The sequence below is a fragment of the Indicator indicator genome, chromosome 10 (genome assembly GCF_027791375.1).
Source record: "Indicator indicator isolate 239-I01 chromosome 10, UM_Iind_1.1, whole genome shotgun sequence".
In the NCBI taxonomy this organism is placed as follows: domain Eukaryota; kingdom Metazoa; phylum Chordata; class Aves; order Piciformes; family Indicatoridae; genus Indicator; species Indicator indicator.
In genome coordinates, this window is record NC_072019.1 from 29,287,091 (window position 1) to 29,297,570 (window position 10,480).

Sequence of the window (10,480 nt, forward strand, 5' to 3'; positions counted from 1 at the left end):
GCAGCAGTGGTGCCCATGGTGGCATCATTGCCATCAGGGTCTGAGTTCCATATTGGTTTGTGTCTCTGTGGCTCTCTTCCATGGCATTCTTCTTCTTTCCATCCCAGTTGGTTGAGTTTCTTTCCCACCCCATCTGTCTCTCTCCCTTCTTCCATTTCTCTTCCCTTTGGGAAGCAGAGAGGTTCATGGAGGAGCTCTAGCAGTTGTGTGGTGGCCACCCCAGCCCTGACCTGTGACACCACAACATCACAAAGCATTTTTACATTGAGCATAAACCTGTTTAAGCTTCAGGAGACAAAAAAAAGAGGCTGATGCCACCACCTCTGTTGGTATTTGTGTGCCCATCCACCGTGAATGGCTCGGAAAGCGGCTGACTGAGTCCAATCAGATTTGACATCAAGACAAAGGTCTGAACAAGAACATGTTCCCACCCAAGATTATGAAATTAAGTAAGCAGAGCCACTCTATTAGAGCTCCACTTGAGAGAGGAAAAGCAACATGATGAGGCACAGCAAGAGCTCAGTGGTGAAAGGCAAGGTCACGGGAAACTGAGCTCGCCCTGCAAAAGAATTAAGCCTGGATTTAAAACAAATGGAGGGAATCTCTTTGTCTGAGGATCCAAGGCACGCATGAGAAATGCCAAATGTTTCCAGGGACATCATTGCTGCTGCTGCTGCTGCCATGATTGTTGGTGTCTCTTTCATTATATGATACATCTGAGCAGGGCCTGTTGAAACAGCTTACTGGTTTTAAACTAAAAGAGGGAGGTTTGGGCTAGGTGGAAAAAAATCTTTACACTGAGGACGGGGAAACACCCAAAAAGGTGGGAGATGCTCCATCCCTGGAACCATTGCAGCTCAGGTTGTTTGGGGCTCTGAGCAACCTGCTCTAGTTGCAGCTGTCCCTGCTGACTGCAGGGGGGTTGGACTGGATGATCCTGAAAAGTCCCTTCCAACCCAAACATTCTATGATGGGGAATGGAATCAAGCTGGAAGTGGGGAGATTCAGAGTGGAGGTGAGAAGAAGTTCTTCCCCATGAGAGTGGTGAGAGCCTGGAATGGGTTGTGCAGGGAGGTGGTTGAGGCCCCAGCCCTGGAGGTGTTTGCAGCCAGGCTGGATGAGGCTCTGGCCAGCCTGCTGTAGTGTGAGGTGTCCCTGGGCATGGCAGGGGGGTTGGAACTGGATGATCCTTGTGCTCCCTTCCAACCCTGACTGATTCTAGGATTCCATCAGAAAGAATGATGATGGAATCATTCCCTGGTACCATCAAAAATGGAGGTACTGGGAGGCAATGATCAGCTTGTCCTTGTGAAACCATTTTTCAGACCTTGAATTGTTCTTTGACATAATTTTCCCTCAGTTTGTACAGTTCTTGTTATCTAAAGTGCAACACCTCCCCACCAGGGCACAGCAATCACTGCTTACAGCAGCAATCTCAATCTTCCTGCCTCACCTCTTGCTACTTCATAGCTTCCATGAAAACATCCAAATAAATTATGTCTTCAGGTCCAAAATCACAGAATCACAGAATCCATAAGATTGGGAAAGACCTCAAGCATCATCCAAGTCCAACCTGTCACCCAAGACCTCATGACCACTAAAACATGGCACCAAGTGCCACATCCAATCCCCTCTTGAACACCTCCAGGGATGGTGACTCCACCACCTCCCTGGGCAGCACATTCCAACCTCTAACAACTCTCTCCATGAAGAACTTTCTCCTCACCTTGAGCCTAAAAAAAATCATAGAATCAAGAAGGTCATAGAATCAAGAAGGCTGGAAGAGACCTCAAGGATCATCGAGTCCAACCTGTCACCCTATACCTCATGACTATCTAAACCATGGCACCAAGTGCCAAATCAGCAAGAACAATCTTTTTTTTCCCCATAGACCTATGAAGTTAAATCACTAGAGATATTCAAACTCTAGTTCTGGGCAGACTAATTCCAGAGACCCAGAGAAAAGCCTGAGAGGGGATCTTCTCAATGCTCAGCATAACTAAAGGACATGTGAGAGCCAAGAGGATGGGGACAGACCAGAGGTGGTGTCCAGTGACAGGACAGGGGGCAAGGGGCACAAACTGGAACCCAGGAGGTTCCACATGAACAAGAGGAGAAAATTCTCTGCTGGGAGGGTGCTGGAGTGTGAGATCAGGCTGCCCAGAGAGGTTGTGGAGTCTTACTGTCTGGAGAGCTTCCAAAGTCAGCTGGGCATTGTGATCCTGGGCAAGCTGCTGTGGGTGTCCTGCTTTAGCAGGGGGATTGGACTGGATGATCTCCAGAGGTCCCTTCCAAGTCCACCATGCTTGGATGATGTCAAATTCAGCCTGCAGTTAGCCTGTGGCTCTCTGAAGGAATTACTATGGGCTCTAAGAAGGAATTACTGGATTTCATGATAGTGTTTTTGGAAAGCATCACCAGAGGAGGATGAATTTACAGTTTAAATAGTTAACTCCAACAGAAAAAGGAACTAAGCAGTCAGGAATAATTCACAGATGATGATGATGACAATGGCAAACTTTAAACAGTAATAGGAGTTTTTGGAGTGCAGGCAGAGACTTTCTACTTGAGTCTCTGCACAGGGATGAAAAGTTTGAGCCTGACAGGTCAACAGGAAAAGATCTATTTTAAACAGTGCAAAAAAATATATATATTACTTTAAATCACTTGGGACATAATTTCAATGCTTGATTGAATTCCTAGAACTAATTGTGGCTTCTCTGTGTACACAGAAAGGCAGAAGAATGAGCAGCTACAATGAGCACTGGCAGCATTTGACCCCCTCCAGGAAACAAACCACAGAAGATTTATGAGAAGTGGGTTTGCCTGCAGCAAAAGCTGGTAATTGATGTTCAAATTCTCATCACTTGTTGGTAATTAGCCATAGCAGTTGGAAATCACACCTCTGCTACACAAGGCATCGTGTGTCACTCACAGCTCCCAGCAGTTACCATGCACCAGAAGCTCAGGAATCCTTCTGCACTGATGTGAGGTCTGAGGATGTTTATTAGGGGAGTTCAGACAGAAAAGGTCATGCCCCAGTGAGGCCACAGATGGACTGCTGGGCTCCCCAGTTCAAGAGAGGCAGGGAACTACTGGAGAGAGTTTAGCTGTGGATGACCCAGGGTGGAAATCCTCAATCCCTGGGCTCCTTGCATGCTACAGAGACACACAAAATGCCAGACCTTGCCAGGAACATCACCTTTCAGATGCAAGAGCTTGCTCCTGGCCATCTATAGCCTCTCCAGGGAAGGGGCATGAGGAAGATTCCATCTGCCTTGATAATGGGAAACCTCCTTAGGGCCAAGTGTTGAAAGCCACTCATTGAATATTCTTTCCTTTCCTAAATGGTAGAGCCACTTTGTATCTCCTCCACCATGTCTTGTCCTCATGGGTAGGCAGATACCCAGGAAAGAAATCCTGAAGTACTTCTCTATTTTAAATCCACTGGGAGACATAGGAAAGAAGATAAAGCTCATTAGATCCTGGATGAGACATATCTTTGTGTCATGACTTCAAACAAACTAAACTTTAGTGTTTCTTGTAAGGAACCCAAAAGAAATTTCTACATTTGATTAGAAACCAGCTCAAGAGAATGATTTCAGTGGCCACGTGGTTTCACTGATACATTTTCAGAAGTTTTCTTAAACATCACAGTATCCAAAAATACACCAGAATCTCAGCATGAAGAAGGCTGGAAGGGACCTCTGGAGATTATCCAATCCGAGCCCCCTGCTAAAGCAGGGGCACCCACAGCAGCTTGCTCAGGATCACAATGCCCAGGGGGGTTTGGAAGCTCTTCAGTGAAGGAGACTCCACAACCTCTCTGGGCAGCCTGCTCCAGGCCTCCAGCACCCTCACAACAAAGAAGTTTCTCCTCCCATTCAGTTTGTGCCCCTTGGCCCTTGTCCTGTCCCTGAGCACCACAGAGCAGAGTCTGGCCCCATCCTCTTGCCCCCCACAGGTCCTTTAGCTCTTGCTGAGCATTGCTCAGATCCCCTCTGGGGCTGCTCTTCTGCAGGCTCACCAGCCCCAGGGCTCTCAGCCTTTCCTCCTCACAGAGATGCTCCAGGCCCCTCAGCATCTTTGCAGCCTCCACTGGACTCTCTCCAGTAGCTCTCTGTCTCTCCTGAACTGGGGAGCCCAGAACTGGACCCAGTCCTCCAACCATGGCCTGAGTAGAGTGCAGTAGAAGGGGAGGAGAACCTCCCTTGACCTGGTGGCCATGCTTTTTTTAATACATACACAGGTTTCAGCTTTTAGATTATGTTCTCTACCTCTCCCCACCATATATTTACCTTTGCTCATCTTTTTTATTTTCACTCAAAGACAATTCATAAATGTACATTTTCTCACTCACTGTTAGTACTATTGTGCAGGAGATATCAAATTTTCTTTTCTCTGTGCTTGTGAACCAAGCAGTATCAGAGTCAGCTGCTCTCCACACCTCTGCAACAACCTTTTCTTCATGTAGCTTTATTGACAGAGTCTCATGAGAAGACAACTGAGCCTAAACCAACCAGAAATTTAAAATACATCTTTTTCATGCACTTATCATAGAATCATAGGATTGATTGGGTTGGCAAAGACCTCTTAAGATCATTGAGCCCAACCCAACATCATCATGGCCACTAAACCATAGATTAGTTTGTGTTGGAAAAGCCTTCTAAGACCAAGTGCAACCTTCATCCTAAGATGATCATGGCATTACACCATGTCCATGGTAAAGAATGCCATGTTCCACATGCTTCTTGAATAGCTCCAGGGATGGTGACTCCACCACCCCCATGGGTATGGAAACTCCACCAACCCCATGGGCATGGAAACTCCACCACTCCCATGGGCATGGAAACTCCACTACCCCCATGGCTATGGAAACTCTACCATCCCCATGGGCATGGAAACTCCACCACCCCCATGGGTATGGAAACTCCACCACCCCCATGGGCATGGAAACTCCACCACTCCCATGGGCATGGAAACTCCACTACCCCCATGGCTATGGAAACTCTACCATCCCCATGGGCATGGAAACTCCACCACCCCCATGGGTATGGAAACTCCACCACCCCCATGGGCATGGAAACTCCACCACCCCCATGGGTATGGAAACTCCACTACCCCCATGGGTATGGAAACTCCACCACCCCAATGGGCATGGAACTTAATTTACATGTTGCTTTGAGGAAACATCATCTGTTACTCTTCAAACTCAGTTCAAATTGCTTCTGAAACTCACAATTCAAGGAATTTTGGTGGGAAGAAAAAAAAAAAAACAAAACAACAAAGAAACCAGAGGGAGGAATGCACTTGTAGCTGTGTAAACATTGTGTTTTCTCACACTGCACTGATGGGACTTCACCCACAGCCTGTGCTTTCAGCTTCCCAGGGAGTAAACACATGGAAGGGGTGTTCCATCTTCAGGGAGATGCAAAAATAGCTCTGGTTTTGGCAAACAGCTGAGAGCAGGGCAAGAGGAGGAATTTAGGTCAATATCTGAACATCCTCTAAAGAGTCAGCAGCTCTCCAGTCATGGGATGTGTGAAAATCCAGCAACCAGGAATTTCTGTTTGCTTGATCCTAGAACAAATTAACCATTTTTACTTTTTTTTTTTTTTTTGGTGCTGTAACAAGAAGGAGCCTCACTCCTGGTGGCTGAGAGACAACCAAAGGGAAAGATCCTCCCTTGCTGGCACAGGTCCCACTGAAAACACAAATGTGTGCCAGCCGTGGTGGGAAGGGAGGGGGAGGACTCAGACACCTTTTGTCATGTTGTCATCTGCCAAGTGAAGCACACACACCCCAGATGAACCTTGGATTTGTCACTGCAAAGATCAGGAGAGCTATACACTCCAGAGGGACCACTGCTATCTGCATGTGGAACTCCAGATCATCAGAAAATGGTTGGTGATCCTGCTTTAGCAGAGGGAGTTGGACTTGATCTTCAGAGGTCCCTTCCAATCCTATGATTCTGTATGATTTTAGTCAAAGTGGGCTGAAGCAGAGAGGTCTTCACTTCATACAGGTGGTGGGATATGGAGTGGATGAGTGGTGGGGATGCTAGTGATTAATACAAATATTCTTGTGAATAGAAGTCTCCAAACCCCAGCATGAAGAATGTTGGAAGGGACCTCTGGAGATCATCCAGTCCAACCCTCTTCCTGAAGCAGGGGCATCCCCAGCAGCTTGCCCAGGATCACAATGCCCAGCTGGGGTTGGAAGCTCTCCAGAGAAGGAGACTGCAGAACCTCCAGGGCTCCAGCACCCTCACACCAAAGGATTTCCTCCTTATGTTCAGGTGGAAATCACAGACATCATTTGACAACTGAGTGTTTTTGGACACAGAGTTATTTTTAACAAGTACTTTGGGTGGGTTTGTGAGAAGAACCATCCTATTCAAAACCTCTTCAGTGTAAAAACTGCCTCACAGAAAATGTCCAACCAGATTTAGTTGTCAGCTACAGTGACAGACAACTGAGCACAGCCTTTGTCTCCAAACTCTCACATCAACAGGTCTCAGAAGCTGTGTGACCCTTCACACCAAAGCAGCTCTGGGTGGTGATGGACATCTGCAGACAGGAACAACTTCCAGAGCATTTCAGAGCACAGGTCTTGTGAGGAGCAACCCAGGGAGCTGGGGTTGTTCAGCATGGAGAAATGGAGGCTGAGGAGAAACCTTGTGGCTCTCTACAGCTGCCTGCAAGGAGGTTGGAGCCAAGTGGGGCTTGGTGTCTTCTCCCAAGGAACAAGTGAAAGGACAAGAGGAAACAGCCTCACGTTGCACCAGGGGAGGTTTGGGTTGGACATGAGGAACAACTTCACCTGGGAAAGAATTGCCAAGGCCTCTCCCAGGCTGCCCAGGGCAGTGGTGGAGTTCCCATCCCTGGAGGGTTTTCAAAGCCTTGGAGATGTGATGCTGAGGGCCACGGTTTAGTGGTGAGCTGGCAGTGCTGGGCTAATGGTTGGGCTTGATGACCTTAAAGGGCTCTTCCAGCCAAAATAATTCTGTGATTCTGTCATGATTCTGCCCTGAATTATGGAAAAAGGCACAGGTACCATTCATGTGTTTGGGATGGCTTGAAGGAAGATCAAACAGGGTCTCAGGATTTGTTCCATGCCTTTTAGGAGACTTTGAAAGCATGAAAGCCTTGACAATTCAGCAGCAGTCACTTAATTTTTCAAGGACTACTTCATTTATTGGAAGGAACAATGCCAAAAATTTCAGCCCTATCTCTCTGCTCCTGGGAGATGACAAAAGCTGTGTCACAAACATTATCCCACGTGTGACATCAGATGGATGAGGAGTGACATGCCTCTGGAGAAGACTGAGCCTGCAGAGGAGCTGTAAAAACAAACCTCATCCCTCTGCCTCTGCACAGCAGCCACTGCAGACATCCCTCCCGTTGCAGACATCCCTCCCTCCCTATGCAGAGAGCCTGAGATCCCTGGGGCTGTTTAGTCTGGAGAAGAGAAGGCTGAGAGGGGATCTGATCAATGTCTCTCAATGTGTGAGGGGTGGGTGTCAAGGGGAGGGGGCCAGGCTCTTTTGGGTGGGTCACAGGGAGAGGACAAGGAACAATGGGTTCAAAGTTGAACAGAGAAGATTTCAGCTCACCATGAGGAGAAACTTCTTTGCAGTGAGGGTGCCAGAGCCCTGGAGCAGGCTGCCCAGGGGGGTTGTGGAGTCTCCTTCTCTGGAGCCTTTCCAACCCCCCCTGGCTGCATTCCTGTGCAGACTACCCTAAGTGCTGCTGCTCTGGCAGGGGGTTGGACCTGATGATCTCTGGAGGTCCCTTCCAACCTCTCATAGACTGTGAGACTGTGATATTGCAGTAGAGAAGAATGAAGCTTCAAGCAAAAAGTAGCTTTATCCCTCTCCAAACTTAACCATTTCATCATCATCATCATCACAGAATGGTTTGTGTTGAAAGGGACCTCAAAGATCATTTCATTCCATCCCCCCTGCCATGTGCAGGGACACCTCCCACTGGACCAGGCTGCTCAAGGCTTCATCCAATCTGGCCTTGAACACGTCCAGGGAGGGGGGCATCCACAACCTCCCTGGGCAACCCATTCCAGTGTCTCACCACCTTCAGTGGTAAGAATTTCTTCCTAATCTCCAGTCTCAGTCTCCCCTCGTCCAGCTCAAAACCATGAGTTCTGAGCTTCTGACCCCATTTCGGCAGACAGGATGGATTTGTGGGAAGGCTGAAGTCAAACATGCTTGAGTGAAGCTCAGACACTAAAGGTGGAAGAGGTTTGCTGGCTGTTTGGGGTGTTTTCATCTCTTTGGGACTGGTGGCTTTGCTGAGCACAGCTCCCCTGAAACAGTACAGGTTTGTGGCTGGATGCTCCAGAGGTCAGGCTGAGAGAGTTGGGGTTGTTCAGCCTGGAGGAGAAGAAGAGAAGGCTCCAGGGAGACCTTAGAGCAGCTTTCTAGGATTTGAAGGGGACTACAGGAGAGCTGAAGAGGGACTTTGGACAAAGGCATGGAGTAACAGGACAAGGGATGATGGCTTCAGACTGGAAGAAGCTGGATTTAAAGACTTCAGACTGCAAGCTGGATTTAGATTAGACATGTGAAAGAAATTCGTCTCCATGAGGGTGATGAGGCACTGGAACAGGTTGTCCAGAGAAACTGTGGAGGCTCCAGGCCTGGAATTATTCAAAAGAAGGATGGATGGAGGTTTGAGCAACTTGGTCTGTTAGTGGGGTTGAAACTTGATGATCATTAAAGTCCCTTTCAGTCCAGAATATTGTATTATTCTCTGGGTTAGCCTTAACATTCCAGAGGACCAATGCTTGTGTTGTTCCTTCCACTCTGGTTGGCATCTGCCAAGCTTTGCAGGGAAAGCAGGAAATTCCTGGTGACCACTTTCCATACCCACACCTCTGAGAGGCCAATTCACCTTCATTCCTAAGGAGCACAATGCTCAGAGCAATTCATGCCCAAGCACTGTGCTGAGCTGAAGGGTTCTCCAGGTATGCTGCCACTGGGCTGGTGACATTTTTGGCCTTGCAGGAATGACTCCAGCTCATGTGGTTTTGCCTGTAGGAGCCTGTCAGATGCCCTGGAACTGGAGCATGCTCTTCTCTGCTTCAACTTGCAGATGCAAAGAAGAATGGCATTTCCAGTTTGCATTCTGGGAGTGACTCCCTCAAAACAAGCATATCAGTCACATCTAATTAGGTTGTCAACCCTTAATTTAGGGTGCTGCACTACTGCAAAAAAGGCAAATATAAATAGCAAAGTGACAGGAAAAGAGAAAGGAAGTCTAACTGGGACTTCTCTCTGTGTTTTTTAATGCCAGGGAAAACCTAGAGCCTCTTAGGTTTCTCATTGTTCCACTTAAAAGCTGAAATTTTAGTTGTTTAGTATTTCAGCTGAATAAATTTTGAGGGTTGCTCAGCCTGCAGAAGAGAAGGCTCTGGGGAGACCTTAGAGCAGCCTTCTAGTACCCAAAGGGGGCTACAGGAGAGCTGGGGTGGTTTACAATGGCTTGTGGAGATAACATGCCAGGCAATGGCTTTGGACTGGAAGAAGCTGGATTTGCATCATACAAGAAATTCCTCCCCATGTGGGTGGTGAGACACTGGAACAGGTTGTCCAAGGAGGTTGTGGTTGTCCCCTCTCTGGAGGTGTTCAAGGGTCAAGTTGGATGAGACCTTGAGCAACCAGGGCTCGTGGAAGGTGTCCCTGCCCATGGCAGGGGGGTTGGGACTAGATGAGCTTTAAGGTCCTTTCCAACCCAAACCATTCTCTGAAGCTATGATTCTAGACCTAAAGGTTTCTATTTTCAAGTTGTGTCTGAGGAGGTGACCACACAGCACACGTGAGACATTCACAACCCCTATGTGTGAGCTTTCAGCCAACCCTCAGCCCAAGGTAATCACTGCAACATCTGTATGAAATTCCAAACCCAGTGATGACTCCTAGAAAACAGAGTTACAGGGAGAAAAAAAAACCTAAATCCCTTTCCCAAAGAGCACAGAGGGTAAATCAATGGGAACCATTTCCAGCAGTGCAAGGCAGGTCCAGCATGGAAAATGGACACATGGAAAATGCTTGTTAACCAAAAAATGACATTTTGATGGAGGTTGTTCCACGTTTTAGTGGCACTTACAGGAAAAATATAATAATCCTCAGTTAAAAATAAACAAAGGAAACAACAAAGCCCTGCTTTGGACAGTTGTAACAAATGCTGGTGGTGCAGGGCATGGGTTTGAGGATGCTGTTTGTATGCATCTCAGAACACATCACCAGGGGGCTTGAAAACACTAATGGGCAGCTATTGGCTACCAACAGAATTGAGATGGGTTCCTTGAGTTATTGCTGCTGTTGGCCAAGTGAATTGGCTGCAGGTTTGGGGCATAGAAGGTGCTTTATTTGCTGCATTTTATTCAGATCCCCAAGGATATTTTTTTTTTTTTTTGCTTCAAACCTTATTTACTAAGCTGTGTGTGTGGACCTGGGCTCAGC